This window comes from Hibiscus syriacus, unplaced genomic scaffold (assembly GCF_006381635.1).
Source record: "Hibiscus syriacus cultivar Baekdansim isolate YM2019G1 unplaced genomic scaffold, ASM638163v2 tig00110912_pilon, whole genome shotgun sequence".
NCBI classification, from domain to species: Eukaryota; Viridiplantae; Streptophyta; class Magnoliopsida; order Malvales; family Malvaceae; genus Hibiscus; species Hibiscus syriacus.
In genome coordinates, this window is record NW_024062911.1 from 1,698,145 (window position 1) to 1,718,084 (window position 19,940).

At 37.4% G+C, this 19,940-nt stretch overlaps 1 non-coding gene across 1 annotated transcript; it reads right to left on the reverse strand.

Annotated features, from left to right (window-relative positions):
* Positions 1 to 18,619: 18,619 nt before the first annotated feature.
* On the reverse strand, positions 18,620 to 18,818 carry LOC120146375. Its single transcript, XR_005518215.1, has one exon. It is a non-coding gene; the product is annotated as a U2 spliceosomal RNA (small nuclear RNA).
* Between the last annotated feature and the right edge of the window lie 1,122 nt (positions 18,819 to 19,940).

The window sequence follows — 19,940 nt, forward strand, 5'->3', positions numbered from 1 at the left end:
CGAGGAGCAAAAAGAATTTAAAGTGCTACAACTATGGAAAGAAGGGTCACTTGAAGAAGGATTGTTGGAGTCTAAATAAAAACTCCAATCCACAAGGCAATACCGCAAACACTTCAGATGACGGAGATGCTCTATGCTGTGAAGCGTCAACCACCGTGAAGGCATAAAAAGATTTACAGATATATGGCTCATTGATTCGGGAGCGACATATCATATGACTCAAGAAGAGAATGGTTCCATCATTATGAAACTGTCTCAGGAGGATCTGTGTATAGTTACAATGATCATGCCTTAGAGATCATTGGCGTGGGAACCATCAAATTAAAGATGTATGATGGAACAATTAAAGTTGTTCGAGATGTGCGGCACGTGAAAGGCCTGAAGAAAAATTTATTATCCTACGGATTATTGGATAATAATGCAAGAAAGATTGAAACACATAATGGAATCATGAAGGTGCTCTGTGGAGCGCTTGTGGAAAGGCGAAAAGATAGCAGAAAACTTGTAATGCTGAAGGGAGAGACTTTGCGAGAAGAAGAAGCCTCTGTTGCCTCATGTAGTTCAGATTCTGCAATGCTATGGCATCAGAAACTTGGACACATGTCAAAACAAGGAATGAAAGTCCTTGTGGAGCAAAACCTACTTCCAGACTTAACAAAGGTAGCACTTCCTTTGTGTGACCATTGCATAACAAATAAGAAGCACCGGTTGAAATTCAACAAATCAAATTCTAGAGGCAAAAGTGTTCTAGAATTGGTTCACTCTGACGTATGGCAAGCACCAGTTACATCCCTAGGTGGAGCAAAATACTTTGTCTCATTTATTGATGACTACTCCAGGAGATGTTGGGTGTACCCTATTAAGAAAAAGTCAGACGTGTTTTCAACTTTCAAAAACTTCAAGGCGCGGGTGGAACTTGATTCTGGAAATAAGATCAAGTGTTTCATAACAGATAATGGAGGAGAATACACAAGCGAAGAATTTGATGACTTTTGCAGGAAAGAAGCCATCAAAAGACAAGTCACAGTGGCGAACACTCCTCAACAAAATAGAGTTACAGAGCGAATGAACAGAACCTTGTTAGAAAGAACAAGAGCAATGTTAAGGGATGCATGCCTAGAAAAATCATTCTGGGCAGAAGCAGTCAATACCGTCTGTTATTTGGTGAATCGAGCTCCATCAACTGCAATAGAGCTGAATACACCAACGAGATGTGGACTGGTAAACATCTTATTATTCAAACCTCATATATTTGGAAGTATTGTATACGTGATGTACAACTCCGAAGAAATCTCAAAGCTGGATCCAAAATCCAGGAAATGCAAATTCTTGGGGTATGTTGATGGAGTCAAGGGTATCGCTTGTGGGATCCCACTGCCCTCAAAGTAATCATCAGCAGGGATATTATCTTTGTAGAAGATAAGCTACAAAGAAAAGAAGATGATGATATCGCTGAAAAGTCAGAGACTACACAGATACATGTGGAAAAAGAGGTTGAACAAGGAGATTCTTCTGAAGCAGAACAACACATGATGAACAAGAACCAGAGAGTTCTGAAGCTCCAACAACTCTTCAATCAGATCGTGTGAGAAGACGTCCCAATTGGCACTCAGATTATTTTATATAAGGAAATGTTGCATATTGCCTTTTAACAGAGGACGGTGAGCCATCAACATACCATGAGGCAATAAAAAGCTCAGATGCTTCACTATGGATGATGGCGATGCAAAAACAAATCGAAGCCCTTCATAAAAATAATACATGGGACCTTGTGCCACTACCACAAGGAAGGAAGCCAATTGTTAACAAATGTGTCTTCAAAATCAAGCGAAATGGTGACGATCAAGTGGAGAGGTATCGTGCAAGACTGGTGGTCAAAGGATATGCCCAAAAAAGAAGGTATTGATTTCAATGAAATTTTTTCTCCTGTGGTTCGACTAACAACAGTTCAAGTAGTCTTGGCAATGTGTGCTACATTGAACTTACAGCTAGAGTAGCTAGATGTTAAAACAACTTTTCTTCATGGAAATCTTGAAGAAGAGATTTACATGCTCCAGCCTGAAGGTTTTGAAGAAAAAGAAAAGAAAAACTTGGTTTGCAGGTTGAACAAATCTCTGTACGGTCTAACGCATGCACCGAGGTGTTGGTATAAGAGATTTGATTCCTTATTATGTGCCTTGGATAAAACAGACTTAATGCAGACCCTTGTGCTTATTTTAAGAGGTCTGGTAATAACGATTTTGTTATATTGTTGTTGTATGTGGATGACATGTTGGTGGCAGGACCCAACAAAGATCATATTGAAGAATTGAAGGCACAACTGGCTAGGAAATTTGAAATGAAGGACTTAGGATCAGAAAACAAGATTCTAAGGATGCAAATTCACCGAGACAGAAGTAATAGGAAGATTTGGCTTTCACAAAAGAATTACTTTAAGAAGATCTTGTCACGATTCAGCATGCAAGATTGTAAGACAATTTCTACCCCTCTTCCTATTAACTTCAAATTATCCTCTAGTATGAGTCCTAGCAGTGAAGAATAGAGGATTGAGATGTCTCGAGTACCGTATGCATCAGCAGTGGGAAGTTTAATGTTCGCTATGATATGCACAAGACCAAACATTGCACAAGTAGTGGGAGTGGTTAGTCGGTACATGGAATCCAGACAAAGAGCATTGGAATACAGTGAAGAGGATCCTAGATACATCAAAGGGACCTCAAATATTGCATTATGTTATGGAGGATCAAACTTACTTATTAATGGGTATGTCGATTCTGACTATGCAGGGGATTTAGATAAAAGAAAATCTATAACAGGATATGTGATCAAAGTTGCTGGTGGAGCTGTAAGCTGGGTTTCGAAATTGCAGTCAGTTGTGGTTACATCCACAACAGAAGCAGAATATGTAGCATCTACACAAGCCAGTAAAGAAGCAATTTGGTTGAAGATGCTATTGGAGGAGCTTGGGCACAATCAAGAGTATGTATCTATGTTTTGTGATAGTCAAAGCGCCTTGCATCTAGCAAGGAATCCAACATTTCATTCAAGGACAAAGAACATACTAGCTCAATACCATTTCATTCGTGAAAAGGTGGAAGAAGGAACTGTAGATATGCAGAATATCCATACCAAAGACAACATAGCAGATTTCATGACAAAGGCAATCAATTCTGATAAATTTACTTGGTGTCGATCCTCTTGTGGCCTGTCAGAAACATAAGCAACATGATGGTACAAGGTAGAAAGAATGGTGTGAATATATGATTGTTCCAATCAAATCTTCAAGTGGGAGATTTTTGAAAATCAGCAGCACATGCACTGAAAGTGCATGAAATGAAGTAAAAAAAAAGGAGCATTAAATGCACCGAAAGGTGCATAACATTTTTGACATATAAGAATGGTAAAATCTCACATTCAGCTATTGTAATTTAGGGTATTTACAAATTAGTCCTTAAAGCTTGAACTATAAATACCCTAGCTCATTTAGCTTCAAAACCATCCCAAAGCATTCTAGCTTTCTTCCAATACTAGAGAGAATTTAGATAGTTTCTTGAGAGTTGTTTTCTCCTTTTTATCAAGAGAGAATTATCATTGTTTTATCCTTGGTAGATCGAGAGAGGTTGTAATTCCTATTTTCTCATAATGAAATTCTTCTACCGTTGCCCGTGGTTTTTACCCTATATTATTTAGGGGTTTTCCACGTAAATTTTGTGTCTTCTTTATCTTTATTTTTATTTTCTCAAATTATCAGTTGCGATTTTTCTCTATCCAATAGCCGTCTTCCGCAACACTCTTGTTAGGATTTTGGAAGCTCAAATCGACAACCGGAACGGTTTGCAAAGAAGGGTCGGAACGGTTTTGTGTTTAGGGAGTAAAGAGATTGAAAGATAGAGAATTGCACAACAATTTATAGTGGTTCAACTTTCTTAACCAAAGGCTACGTCCACTACCTTAACTCCTCACCAAGGATTTTCCAACAAATTTATTAATTTGTTCTTTCTTTTGAGGATAAAGTGTAACCTTACAAACTCCCTAGTTTTTTCCGGGCTAAACTAGAACCTTTCCCTAATTTTACACGGGCTAAGCTAGAACCTTCCCCTTTACAAAATGATAAAAGATGTAAACAATAAAACCTCTTTAAGGTAGGTGTTTACAAGAATTAAGCTCACAAGAACACAATATTTACAAGAGAAAGATGAAATAAGAATGAAAAACTCTTCTCTTGTGTTTGATTGCTTGGATAGTTGTTCTTTTGCTTCTTCAAGTGTCCTTAGCTTGTATTTATAGCTTGGAATGTGTTTGAAGTTGTATATAGTCGTTGGGGATGTTTTGGAGCTGTTTGGGGATGAGAAACAATTAATAAAACAGCTTGGAGCGTGGGGGGAATCGGTACCCCCTCTTGGGGAATCGATTCCCTTATGCAATCTGTTTTTGACCGTTAGACAGGGGGAATGGTACCCCTTGGGGGGAATCTGTTCCCCCTGGGGGAATCTGTACCCCCTGGACAATCTGATTTTTCTTGAAACCCTTTTAAAAGAAAATATTTTTGGCTCGATTACGGCTTAAAATACTTTGTAAAATTGTTTTAAAATAGTTTAAGTATAAAACACAATTTTACACTTTAGTAAGGATTAAAATGAACTTTGAAAGACTTGGAGTAATATTTTGATATTCGAATAATTACATCGAATATACTTAGAAAATCTTTTGTAAAATCTTAAAATTCATTTAACTTAATTTGTTATATCGAAACATCAAAATGTTTTCAACAATATCCCCTTTTTGATATAACAAAACATTTGAGTAATTTTAAGATTTTAAAATAAAGTTTGAAATTACTCCCCCCTTACTTTAACACTTCTCCCCCTTTTTGTTAAATCAAAAAGGCTCTAATCTTTTAAGTTCAAAATAACATTGGAGAGTAAGTAGTAAATTTGACATTTTAAAAATCATTTGAAAAAAATCAAAGCTCTCCCTCAATAAATGCATTCCAAATAAAATTTTGCTTTTAGGATCTTGACACTTAAACAAAATTGAATTTCAACAAAGAATAACAAACATGTTAGTAGCATATGAAATTCAATATATCCAAGAATAAAATACTTTATGCAATACCAATTGTTGAATTTAAGATCATATGCATAAAGTTTTCTAAAAATGTTATGCATTTGAAAATTTTGATATCAATTATTAGAGAGATACCATTTTTATTTAAACCACATGCATAAACATTCAAATTTAGGTCAAAAATTTTAAAGATTTATAAAATCAAAGTATTTGAAAAGTTGATATCAATTGTTAGAGAGATATCATTTGCATTAAAACAAATTTTGACCAAAATTTTATTATGATGAACTAAAAATTCTGAAAAATCAATACAACTTTAAAATGTTCATCATAATCATCTTTTCAACATACATGAGATCAAAACAAATGATGCATAATCATTTAAAACCAAAACTCATGCATGCTTAAAATCAAATGAGCAACCAAATAATCCAAAATTAAAAGTATTAAGCTTAGAGGTTACCCATTCCTTTTTCATGTGTGGCTAGAGCATCTTGAATATCATCATTTTCATCACAATTGCTTCCACAGACCTACAAGAGACATTTAAATAGATTTTGGTATCCAAATTGCTTTGGATCCTTGAACATTAGTTACAATGCCCCTTGTTCCTTTTAGGACCCATACTTGCCTAATTTTAAAACGTTTTCCTTTCTTCAAAGGACAAGTATCTTCCATATGACCATGATAATTGCAATGTGAGCATTTTCCTATATTTAAACATAATAGGTTGTTTTTAGAAATTAATTCTTTTTATTTTATTAAGCTTTCAAACTTAACACCTAACTCAAAATTTTCTTTTTCTAAATCATTTATTTTGATTTTTGAAAGCTCTAAATTATTTTTCAAAATTTCATTTTGATTTTCAAAATCAACTTTTGCTTTCAAAATCAAAATATCTTTATTTTTGAGTTTTGAAATTAATTTCGTATATTTGAATTCATGGTCTCAAATCCCAAATACAACCTATTATAAGCATCTTGTAACTCATCAAAAGTAAATGAATTAAATACATTTGAGTTAGAAGATACCTCAAATTCTTCTTGAGTGGTCATGAGGCATAGGTTGACTACTTCATCTTCATCATTGGAATCATCTTCATCACTCCAAGATGCAACAAATGCCTTCTTCCCCTTTTTCTTTAGAAGAGGACATTCATACATGACATGCCCTTTTCTTTGACAATCGAAACATACCGTGGGACTCTTCTTCTTGGTTGATTCATGTTTCACTTCCTTGGAAATCATGAATCTCTTGAGTTCCTTCAAGAGCTTGACCATCTCTTCTTTTTGTTCATCATTGTCTTCATCCACCTCATCACTTGAATCTTGATATCTTTCATTGATGCCTACGTCCTCATTCTTCTTCTTCTTCTTCTTGTTTTTCTTCTCTTCCCTTTCTTCATTTTTTTTCACCATCATCTCATGAGTGAAAAGGGAACCAATTAGCTCGTCGAGAGTGAGAGACTTTAGGTTTCTTTCTTCGATAATGGCCGTCTTCTTTGATTGCCACTCCTTTGGAAGAGAGTAAATCATCTTCCTCACAAGCTTCTCATTTGGTATTACTTCTCCATATCCCTTGAGACCGTTGAAATCACGGAAAATCTATCCGTTATAGATTTGATGTCTTCATCGGGTTTCATCTTGAAGTTCCCGTAGCTATGGTTGAGAAGCTTTTTCTTTGATTACCTCACTTCGTCAGTTCCTTCATGAGTGACTTGGAGCTTATCCCAAATCTCTTTGGCACTGGAACAAGATAAGACTCTTCCATATTCATTTGGGCCTAAAGCACAAAATAGAATATGTATAGCCTTAGAATTAAGTTGAAAATTTTTCTGCTCTTCTCTACTCCAATCGTTTTACTTGCCGGGTAGAGAGGAGTAACCATCCATGATTGAGTACCAAGCTCCTAGATTGTATGATTGAATGAAGTACATCATCTTATTCTTCCAATATGCATAATTTACTCCATTGAAGAAGGGCGGCTTGTTGACCGGTTGTGAATCCATAATAGGATATTCTTCATATAATAAGCACCGGAGGAAAAAGTCATTTCTTTGTCGGTTGCGTCGGGAATTGGTAGAGCTTCTTCTAGGATCGTCTCAAGGTGGTTAATCCTTTTTAACGAGAACGGTTTGCAAAGAGGGGTCGGAACGGTTTTGTGTTTAGGGAGTAAGGAGATTGAAAGATAGAGAATTGCACAGTGATTTATAGTGGTTCGACTTTCTTAACCAAATTATACGTCCACTACTTTAGCTCCTCACCAAGGATTTTCCAACAAATTCACTAATTTGTTCTTTCTTTTGAGGATAAAGAGTAACCTTACAAACTCCCTAGTTTTTCCGGGCTAAACTAGAACCTTTCCCTAGCTTTTACATGGGCTAAGCTAGAACCTTTCCCCTTTACAAAAGGATAAAAGATGTAAACAATAAAACCTCTCTAAGGTTGGTGTTTACAAGAATTAAGCTCACAAGAACACAATATTTACAAGAGAAAGATGAAATAAGAATGAAAAACTCTTCTCATGTGTTTGATTGCTTGGATAGTTGTTTTCTTGCTTCTTCAAGTGTCCTTAGCTTGTATTTATAGCTTGGAATGTGTTTGAAGTCGTATATAGTCGTTGGGGATATTTTGGAGCCGTTTGGGGATGAGAAATAATTAATAAAACACTTGGAGCGTAGGGGGAATCGGTACCCCTCATGGGGAATCGGTTCCCTAAGTGCAATCTATTTTTGACCATTAGACAAGGGGGAATCGGTACCCCCTGGGGGGAATCTGTTCTCCATGGGGGGAATCTGTACCCCTGGACAATATGATTTTTCTTGAAACCCTTTTAAAAGAAAATATTTGGCTCGATTAAGGCTCGAAATATTTTGTAAAATTGTTTTAAATAGTTTAAGTATAAAACACAATTTTACACTTTAGTAAGGATTAAAATGAACTTTGAAAGACTTGGAGTAATATTTTGATATTCGAATAATTACATCGAATATACTTAGAAAATCTTTTGTAAAATCTTAAAATTCATTTAACTTAATTTGTTATATCGAAACATCAAAATGTTTTCAACAACTCTATAACAGTTGTGCTAGAGGATAATGAAGTTGTGACTCCTAATTCTGTGGTCCCGAAAGGGTTTGGGAAAGATGAACAGATTGGTGCCACTAGTCGTCTTTCCAAATGCGGTGTACAGGGTAAATATGAGGTTACTAATCCGATAATATCGAAGAGGACAAGGCCTACACAGACATCAAACAATGACGCTGGGATGAACAGTAATAAAAACTCTTCGGAGGTGGTTGAGAGTCAACACCACCGAGATCAATGATCATTTTTTGTTGGAACTTTCATGGTTTGAGCAATTTCGCAACAGTTTATGCGGTGGGCCGATATATCGGTCGAAAGGAAGCCAATGTTATTTTCCTAAGTGAAACTCAAATAAAGAAACATAAGAGTATTATATTCGATGTACGCTCGGTAAGGATAATTATTTTGTAGTTGACAAAAGCAATTAATGTGTTGGGTTAATGCTCTTATGGAATAATAATTTTAATATTTTGGTTTTTTCATTTTCATATTGATGCAATTATTGAATTTGGTAATGACAAGTTTCATTTTTAAGGTATTTATACAAGTCATCAATCTAAGTTGAAACATGCAATTTGGGCCACTATTGATTCTTTGTGAGGTGCTTCTTCTCTTCCATGGCTTTTAGGGGGTGACCTCAATGCTATACTAAGTGACTTGGAAAAACAAAGTGGAAAGAGGAAAGATAGGATTCAAATGGAGGAGTTTCGAAAGGTCATTGAACGAAATGGTATGTTTGATTATAAACCGTCTAGGGGCTAGTTTACATGGCATTATGGTGGTACTGTTGAACATTCAATTAGGGAGAAACTTGATAGATTTTTTGCTACTCAGTGTTGGTTCCAGGCGTTTCCAATTGGTAAGGTGATTTCAGAGTTTGCGGACACTTCGAATCATTCTTACTTGCTTATAGATACGGATTGGGTAAAGAATTACAAGCGAGGTTCAAATGGTGATTACTTCCGGCTTAAAAATTGTTGTGCTCATGAGAAGAGTACAAGGAAAGAGTGCGAGACGCGTGGATGGGTGCTTCTTATAATACAATGAAGAAAATTCATGTGGTTGAAGATGCCCTTGACACTTGGCAATGTGAGCGGTTGTCGTACTCTCAGGATAAAATTCAAGAGTTGCAGGATTTTGTTAATATTGCTTTACATCATCACCTTTCGGATAGGGAGATTCATTATTGTGTTAGGAAGAAGGTTGAGCTTAAGCAATTGCTGGATAAGGAGGAAGTGTATTAGTTACAACGTTCTCGAGTACAATGGCTTTCTAAAGGAGATCGAAATACATCTTATTTTCATGCACTGGCTAATGGATGGAGGAAGAAGAATTATATTCTTGGTTTATTTGATGCTCATGGATGTTGGAATGAAGCTAAACAGGCTATTATGAATATCATTATTGATTTTTAAGAACTTGTTTGCTTCGTGTGATCATTTGATTGATGATTCTATTATTGATGTTGTGAGCCCTATCATAACTCCTAGTATGAACTAAGCGCTTTATTTAGATTTTACTTCTGATGAGGTTATTGTATCTTTCTATGACATTAATCCTAGGAAAGCTCATGGTATTGATGGTTTATCGGCCAATTTCTATTGAATGCATTGGGACATTGTGGGGAATGATGTGGTGAATCTTTGCCTGCAGTTGTTGAGGGGTACTTTGGATATGGGACTGGTTAACAAGACTATGATTGTCCTTATTCCTAAGATGTCAGATACCCAAGAAATGAAGCATTTGCGTCCGATTAATCTTTCTAACGTTGTGTATAAAATTGTGTCGAAAGTGTTGGTTCGTCACCTGATAGGTCTCATGCCGCTTTGTATTAGTGAAAATCAAGTTGTTTTTCTTCCCGGTACATAGATTTTTGATAATATTTTAGTGGCTCATAAGTTGTTTCACTATATGAACTCGTCCAAGAATAGGTCGAATAAAGGCACTTAAATTAGATATGGAGAAAGTATATGATCGAGTGGAGTGGTCTTTTTGAGGAAGATTATGTAGCAATTAGGGTTTTGTGCTGATTGGGTTTCTCTTGTTATGTGGTGTGTGGAAACTGTTTCTTTTTCGGTTCGTGTGAATGGTGATCTTATGCATGAATTTCGGCCAAAGTGAGATTTATGTTAGGGAGAACATTTATCTCATTTCCTGTTTGTTTTTTTGTACTCGGGTTATATGCTATTTTAATCGTTTGCAGGTTCAACGGAAGATTCGATGTATAAGTGTTAGCCAGAACGAACCCAAGGTTACTCATTTATTTTTTGCTGATGATAGAATTAATTTTCCTAAAAATTCCACACACGAGGATACTCAGATCCGAGATGCTTTGAGAGTCATGAATCCTCTTCTGGTCAGAACGTGAACCTTGAGAAGTCTATTTTATATTTCAATCCAAGTACAAGGCAAAGTTGTAAGAGACAAATTTCAGCTATTTTGGGTATCGTAGAGGTGCGTGATTTGGGGCATTATCTTGGTATGCCACTTCATATAGGGAAAATAAGACAATACTTTTGGTATCTTAAGGACAGGGTGTAGAACAGGATTGATGGTTGGACAAAGCAACTCCTCTCATATGGTGGTCGAGAGATTTTTATTAAAACTGTGGCTCAAGCTTTACAACAATATGTTATGTCATGTTATCTTTTGCCTGACTGTTTAGTGCAAGATATGGCTAGTGGTATGCAACGATATTGGTGGTCTGGTGATGTTTCTAAGCGTGGATGGCCAATGGTTGCTTGGAAGACCATATGCAAACCAAAGAGGGAACTACGGCCGGTCCAATGAGTTTTAATACCCTGGGCGAGATAATAATTTTATACCCCTATACTTGTACCGTATAATAGACAAAACATAAATAATTTTTTTAAAACAAAAATGTAATAGAAATTATAGTCAAACAATATCAATACTAATACAAACCAAAACCTACAAGGCTACAAATATCACCTAAAACGATGCTTTCGTGCATTTTTTGAAGCAAAAACCTCTATTATTTTACGATAATCAAGACTTCGTAAAAATTGACTTTCAATGCTTAGAATTGCTAATCCGTTCAATCTATCTTGAGTCATCGTGCTTCGAAGATAGGATTTCAAGAGCTTCAATTTTGAAAAACTTGTTGTTTACAAAAGTCAATTTTTACAAGGCTTTGCTTTTCTTGGGATGATATTTGTAAAAGGCTTTGCTTTTCTTAGGAAAGTCAACATACCAGAGATAGATAATTATAGTGGTGCATGTGTTAGTTGTAGGGTGATAGTGCTACCCTTGGACTAGCATGATAAGTGGATACAATCTCGAGATAGTGAATTTAACTCTAGTAGATCACGCGAGTTTGTCAGATGTCACATCGTGACTTCCTGAGGAATGTTATACATCGATTCTTTTCTACAGAGACGTTCCCTTTGTATCTTTTGGGATTCTCGATGTGCCAGAGACTCTAAGATACTTTTAGATTCTCTAAATGTCCTTAGATACGGAGTCGACCTAAGACATGCCTTTAACGAAGGTATAACATGTAGGTACTACAATTTCAATTGTAGCCCATCTGACTTAGTATCAAGTATAATAAACGTATATTATAAAGCATATTTTAGAGCTAAAATTTCTAAATCAACGACGCCTCTGAATCTAAATTTTGAAAACCAAGCTTTCTTAAATTCTAACACTTGTTTTATTAGCAAGAGCTGTTAAAGAACAATACGTCTCGTAGAGAAGAAAGAACTTGTTACTAAACAACAAGAATTTTAAAACAAAAAATGAAAATCAGTATAATTAATAAGTCAATATCTTAAAGTATAAAGTAGATTTCTTTACATAGAAATTTAACTTTTGTAAAAGGCTTTGTTTTTCTTGGGATGATTTTGACTAATGCGCTAGTTTCCAAGTAAACCATGGCATAAATTCTCTAAATCTTTTGTTGCCCCTCAAACATGCTGTGTTGCCTGGACTAAGGCCCATCTGGCACATGTATTGGGCCGGGCCTAGAGGGAAACTGGACTAGTTTAGGGACCTTTATAGCTTCAACATGGCTCTTTTGGGTAAACAATTGTGGCGATTTATTAAAGAGTCAGATAGCTTATTTGCGCGAGTCTATCGTGCTAAATATTTTCCAACTGAAGATATTTTGAATGCTATTTTGAAATATAGCAGTTCCTTTGCATGGAAAGAGTTATATCACACTTTACAAGAACTGCATGGGGTCTGTTTTAGAGAATCGGTGCTGGTAGCCGTTGGCAAATTCTTTGTGAAAAGTGGGGTGGCTCGAAAGCTGTTTTGCTCACATGGAGTTATATTGTTTCAGATGCTAATCATGTTTATTGTCATAAGTTTACGATTCCTGGTACTAATCTATGGAATGAATCATTTATTCGCAGGATATTCTCCAATAATGATGCTTTACAGATTCTCAATGTTCGTATAGCTCCGTGTTCTAAGGATATGATCATTTGGGGAAATCATGACTCTGGAGTGTATTCGATTCGTTCCAGCTACTGGTGGCTGCAAAAAATAAATAAATAAATAAAGCCATGATCATGAACAAAGGTCTAAGTTATGGTTGTCTATTAAGAAGTTACTTCCTAAGAACCAAATATTTGCAAGGCGCTTGGCTCAAGATGTTTTACCGGTGGTAAGTTAAAAGGTGTTGGTTTGTCTGATGGTTTTGTCCGATGTGTTCTAGTCATGACAAGAAGATGTGGCATGCTTTGCGTAGTTGTCTACTGTTAGCAGAATGAAGGAAGAAGCGAGTCGTATTGCTATGCCATGCTGGCAATAGCTGTTAAGAAACTGTTAGGAAGTTGTTGAGCTGTTAAAGAACGGTTACTCTGTTATAGAGCAGTTATTGAGCTGAGTGTATTGTATATAAACACCAGCCTTACTCTGTAATTAGTGTGATTTACTTCAATAATATGTTATGTCTTTATCATCTCTTCAATATGGTATCATTCGCCATGGATCTTGGGATTTGAAGGTTGTCTTCTGCTGCCTGAGCTGCCTTTGATGGAGTCTATCATGGGCTCGAAATCATTTACAAATAAAAAGGTAAATGTAGTCCTCGATGAGATGAACTTCCTCCTTTGGAAGTAGTAAATCCTACTCACCGTCAGAAGCCATCGACTGGAGCGGCTACTTACAGGAATAGCATTGACTCCGTCGGAGACAGTGGTCGATGATGATGGCACGGTTCGTATCAACAACAACTATGAAGATTTTGTAGCACAAGACAGTGCTTTAGCCTCATGATTGCTGTCCACAATTAATCCACATCTTCTTCCTCAATTTGTAGGCGCTAAAACAACAGCAGCTGTGTGGAACACTGTTCTAAGTTTCTTTGCCAACCGTTGAACAACGGTAATTATGAGCCTTCACTACAAACTTCAATCCTTAAAGAAAGGGGGTGACACCATGTGAACTTACCTTACGTGTGTAAAGAAGGTATGTGATGCGTTAGCTTCTTGTGGTAGCATAATTCCTCAAGCTGAACAGATTGCTAGAATTTTGAAAGGACTCCCTCGAGAGTATCAGCCGTTCATGGCGATCATCACCTCAATGAGGGACACCATGTCTTTAGACGACATCTCTACAATGCTACTTGATGTAGAAACTCAATTAGAAAGTTTCGACGATCAGCTTGAAATGTTGCCTATGGCTGCAAATCTTGCACAAGGTGAAGTAAAAAATAACTCAATGGTGCACAACAGTTCTAATCAAAGGACTGGTTACTCATATAACCCTCGGTCCAGTGGTAGAGGTCGTGGTAGGCCCAGGGTTTAGTGCCAACTGTGTGGAAAGATTGGCCACCTGGTTGATCGATGTTGGCACATATATGATAAAGATTTCTCCTGTACTCCTTCTGTTCAGCAAGGCCAATATTCGTCTGAATACAAAGCTGCATCTTCTTCTGGCACTTATACAATGTCACCTGCTGATGAAGGTTGTGAGTGTTGTGCAAAGAAAATGAATAATTCAGGTGCAGATGATCAACCATAAGCCCACACTACTTCTGTGCAATCTGAGCGTTGGGTGGTTGATACAGGAGCTACGCACCATGTTACTGCAGATGCTAATAAAGTGCTAAACTCTTCTGAATATCTAGGTCCAGGTAAGCTCTTAATTGGAAATGGAATGCCCCTTGATGTTGCCTTGATTGGCCATGCTCAAGTCAATACTTCTTCACGTATACTTTTCTTGAATAACTTGTTGCATGTGCCAAAATAACAAAGAATCTACTCTCAGTTTCAAAGCTTGCTAGGGATAACGACGTTTTCATTGAATTTCATGCCAATCGTTGTTGCGTTCGAGACGAGGCTACTGGACAAATGCTGCTTGAAGGAGATAAACTGATGCCTATACTCATTTGCAATGAATAAAGAATCATTACAAGCTCATGTAGCACAAACAAATGCTGAATTGGAATCAACCCCATTAGATGAGTTATGGCACAGAACTTGGCCACCCAACAGCTGAAACTCTAGCAAGAATAGCTTCTGAGCTAAGCTTTCCAGTTCATTCTCATGTAAATAAAGAATGTGTGGCATGTCATTTAGGAAAAAACCACAAGTTACCTTTTTGTAACTCAAATACAATGACAGCATCCTCGTTTGAACTTGTATATTCTGATCTACGGGGACCCCACACGTGTCTTCGAATGGGTTTAAGTTTTATATTTCCTTTGTTGACGCGCATACACGTCACACATGGATTTATCTCTTGAAAACAAAGGTGAAACATACATAGCATTCCAATTATTTCAGAAATTTGTAGCAAATCAATTTGGCATCACCATAAAAGCACTACAAACAGACTGGGGTGGAGAGTTTCGCAGTGTTTCGCCCTTACTAGCTCGAGAAGGCATTGTGCACAGACTCACTTGTCCACACACCTCTGAGCAGAATGGTGTAGTTGAGAGAAAACACCGACACATTGTCGAGCTGGCTTTGGTTTTACTAGCTCAAGCTTGTTTACCAATCAAGTATTGGTCATATGAAGTCACTCATACAGTTTATTTAATTAATCGACAGCCTACTAAAGTTCTACAAAATGCTTCACCATTTGAAAAGCTCTTTGGAAAGAAACCTGACTACACTATGATGAAGGTTTTTGGATGTCTTTCCTCATTTGAAGATGTTTCAAAAACACAAATTGTCATTCAGGTCACAAGTGTGCACTTACTTTGGAGTTAGCCCTCAGCACAAGGGGTTCCAATGCTTGGCAAATGATGGACGTATATATATTTCTTGTCATGTTGTGTTTAACGAGTCTATATTTCCGTTTGCAGGGAAAAGTAGTTGTGATCACTTAAACTCAACAGGCAACTCCATAACTCATACTCAGTCTCTGCGAGTTGTTACATCAGCCAGAAACTCACGTGCTCAGTCTTCGCCCAATACTACCGCAATACATGAAGAATATGATGGTACAGTGGCTCCCAATGAAGTTGAAATGGACAACAATGTATCTCAACAAATCCCTGCAGACACGTTGCCACATGTTTCTTCTGATGCTCAGCCAGAAGAAACTGCTTCTACTGGAGATATAGATGTAGATGTAGATGCTGACAATATATCAGGTGATGGCCTACAAGGTGGTGTAACTGAATCATGTATTAATATCCCTGAGTCCTATACTGTTCCTGTGCCCTCTGAGCCTACTGATAATGCTTCTCAAACTCGTGTTCATCATATGATGACACGCAGCGGTGTGGCGTCTTCAAACCTAAAGCATATTCAATCAGATTGGATGATGAGATTCCAACTACAATTGATACTGCTCTTCAATCACCTCACTGGGCTAAAGCAGTACACGATGAATACAATGCTCTACTCAACAATGGCACATGGACTTTAGTTAAACTTCCCAAGAACAGGATGGCTGTGAGATGTAAATGGCTTTTTCGTGTCAAGTACAATCCTGATGGATCGATAAATAGGTATAAAGAACGCCTAGTAGCCAAAGGATTCTCACAAATTCCAGGCCAGAACTTCAAGGACACCTTCAGTCCGTTTTGTAACATTCAACTCAATTCTAGCCATAGCAGTCTCCAGTGGGTGGAAACTCAAGCATGTTGATATCAACAATGCCTTTCTCAATGGAGAGTTGAGTGAGGAGGTGTACATGCAGCAACCCCCTGGATTTGAGCAAAATGATGAACTTGTTCAACCACTTGTGTGTAAACTGAAGAAGGCGCTTTATGATCTTTGACAGGCGCCTCACAATTGGCACTCGAAACTTAAGGACAACCTACTGCAGATAGGATTTGTAGTCTCTCGAGCAGACTCATCCTTATTTGTACAACATGTACATGACAGCTTTGTATATGCTCTTGTATATGTGGATGATATAGTGATCACAGGTTAAGATTCTAATGCTGTACAAAAAGTTGTCTCGATGTTGTAGGATCGGTTTTCGCTAAAGGACCTTGGGGAGCTAAGCTTTTTTTGGGAATTGAGGTCAAATGTCTCAACAATTCCATCATATTAAGTCAAAGAAAATATGTGGTTGAATTACTTGAAAAACTAGAATGGGGAATGCATCAAGTTGTGCTACACCTATGGTAGTGTCTCCTAAACTCTCTCATGAGGAGGGTGAACTAGTTCAGAATGCCAGCGAGTACAGAAGTATAGTTGGTTCACTTTTGTATATTTTCCATACAAGGCCTGAGATCTCATTCAGTGTTGGATAGGTTGCTCAACATATGCATGCACCAAGGGAGACTCACTTTGTTGCAGTAAAGCGGATACTACGCTACCTATCATCCACGCTTAATTTTGGACTTGTGTTTTCACCTGCTGTTCATGGATCAGACATAACATCCTTTGCGGATGCAGATTGGGGAGCCAACATTGATGACAGGCGTTCCATCACTGGTTACGGGGTGTTTTTTGGCAAGTCCCTTGTTACTTGGTGCTCAAAAAAACAAAGAACAGTCTCACGCTCAACGATGGAGGCTGAATACAAGAGTGTAGCATACACAGCTGCTGACATTACACGGGTTCAGGTGTTTCTATCGGACCTTGGTATCTGTCAAAGCCATAAGCCGATTGTATGGTGTGATAACACCAATGTAGTGGCTATGAGCGCAAACCCAGTATACCATGCACAATGTAAACATGTCGACCTTGATGTCCACTTTGTGCGCGAGAAAGTTGCAGCAGACCAACTAACGGTTAACTATATTCCAGCCATGCATCAAATAGCCGATGGATTCACTAAACCATTGGCACGAGCTGCATTTGAAGAATTTTGGTCCAAGATATGTGTATGTCAAGTTTAGTTTGGAGGACAAGAAAAAGTAGGAAGAATGTTAGCAGAATGAAGGAAGAAGTGAGTCGTATTGCTATGCCATGGTGGCAATAGGTGTTAAGAAACTGTTAGGAAGTTGTTGAGCTGTTAAAGAAAGGTTACTCTGTTATAGAGCAGTTATTGAGCTGAGTGTATTGTATATAAACACCAGCCTTACTCTGTAATTAGTGTGATTTACTTCAATAATATGTGCTGTCTTTATCATCTCTTCAATATCCACGAATGGTTGAGGTTCTTTGGCTAGCTAAGATTTTGGCTCATGTCTTCTTGAGTTACACGACTACTTCCTTAAGGTGGCTTGAGGAAGCCTTTTTCAATTCTAGGTTGTAATTATTTTGCAGATTTTTTTATTATTTTATGGAATATTTGGAATAATCGGAACTCTTTTATTCATTCTAATAGGTTGCAACTGCCTTGGGTTCTGATTACAAATGCAAAAATGCTTCATCGTGACTATTTACATTCGTTTGAAGTAGGGAGGTTGCATCATGGTTTCGATGGTAAGGTAGCTTCTGGATTGTCTTCGAATGTGGTCTTTAACTGATGAAAAACCCCAATTGCAGGGGTGATTAAAGTTAATGTGGATCGAGCCTTGGATGTTGCTTATCCGGTGGTAGCTGTTGGTGTTGTGGCTCGTGATCGGAATGGGAAGGTGTGTGGAGGCTTGGCACAACCTACTTTTCGTATTTTTGAAGCGGGATTCATGGAATTTCATGCCTTGCTTGTGGGTTTTCGACTTGCTTGTGATATGGGTTAGACGAATGTTTAGTTTGAGACTGATTCCTTGATGTTAGTGCATAATATTAAAATGGCTTCTACCTATATTTCAACTTTGAGAATGTACATGCAGGAGTCTAGAGCGATTCTACAGGACCATCCTTCTTTTTATGTTGCATTTGTAAATCATGAATATAATCGTGTTGCTTATACACTAGCTAGTAGGGGTGTAAACGAGCCGAGTTGAGCTTGAGTATTACTGAGCTCGACTCGAACTCGAAAACTATAAGAGTAAGCTCGACTCGACTCGAAAACTCGACGAGCAAACTCGACTCGAAAACTCGCGAGCTAAAAATTATCAAACTCGACTCGAACTCAACATATATTATTAAAACTCAACTCGAACTCAAAAAGGCTCAAATTAAAAAAAAATTCAAGAGGTCAATTAAAGCTCGAGACTCGAACTCGATTAAATTCGATTTTGAGCTCGATTGAAGCTTGATCCTCCCCTGAAGCAAGCTACTATGAAAGGTTTTCACACTCAAAAAATAAATTTAATATCGTGTAAGCCATTAGCCTACGTATCAAATATTAAACTAATAAACAGATACTAGATCTTAGCCAAAAGGCCAAGAAATATATAATTAACATAAGCGGTAGTCCACTCCTTTTATATTGCTCTCCAGTTTAACTCTCTTCAGCGTCCGGTGTGGGATATAAATTCAAAAGGCTTTGGAGTTCTGAATGGGAGCTCGATTCTTCATGAAAGAAACGCATAATTTACAACTTCGATGACATTGTTAATTGGTTTTCATTAAACATCGATGACATTGTTAATTGTTTTCACTTAATCTTTGTACTTTGAAGTAGCATAGCAGAAGAAGAGGAAAACGAGAAGCTGTTCGTAGTCTCTGTTATCACTTCATCATCGTTCCCCTACTCTTTACAATACCCTTTGCATTCCTGCAAATTGGACCTTCTTTATAAAACTCAGATGAAATTCTATTGAGATGGAAATCCAACCATGAGATTGATGCCAAAAATGAGGGGGAAACGAAAGTTGACAGAAAAGAAAATTTTGGTCTAAACTGAGGACTGTAGACAGAAGATAGCAGTGAATTTTGATCTAAACAAGACCCTACCTGCAAAACAATGGTTTGTTGGAAGTATATGGTATTGTTTCTCTCAGATCTTTGATGGCCGAGAGAAGAAAAAGACATGGTCTCACTGCAAAAAATGGAAGGACATACATGAATGAGTTTAGCATGATTTTTTTGTTGGAGTGCAGCTGCAAGTAACCTTCGAAAATTCACTTCTGTTTTACTGATTCCCTTGTCTATGCCTGTCCTGTAACCAGGTTTTCCCATGTCTATGCCTGTCCTGTAACCAGGTTTGCCAAATAAAGAATCTAAATGATTGACTTAAATGTAGATTATGTGCTTATTAATTGAAGTTGTTGAACTTACTGTTCCAATGCAGGGACATGATACGGGCTATATGTGCTTGCAAAACTGCAGCAGAAGAACGTGCTGTTGTAAGGAAAGAATGTGCTGCTATTCGTGCAGCAATTCTTGAAAATAATCATGACTATAGGCACCGTAACCTGGAAAACTCATGTTAATTCACATGCTTGGGTATCCCACGCATTTTGGCCAAATGGAGTGCCTGAAGCTGGTTGCATCTTCTGGATTTCCAGAGAAGAGGATTGGATATCTTGGTCTTATGTTGCTTCTTAATGAAAGACAAGAGGTTTTGATGTTGGTG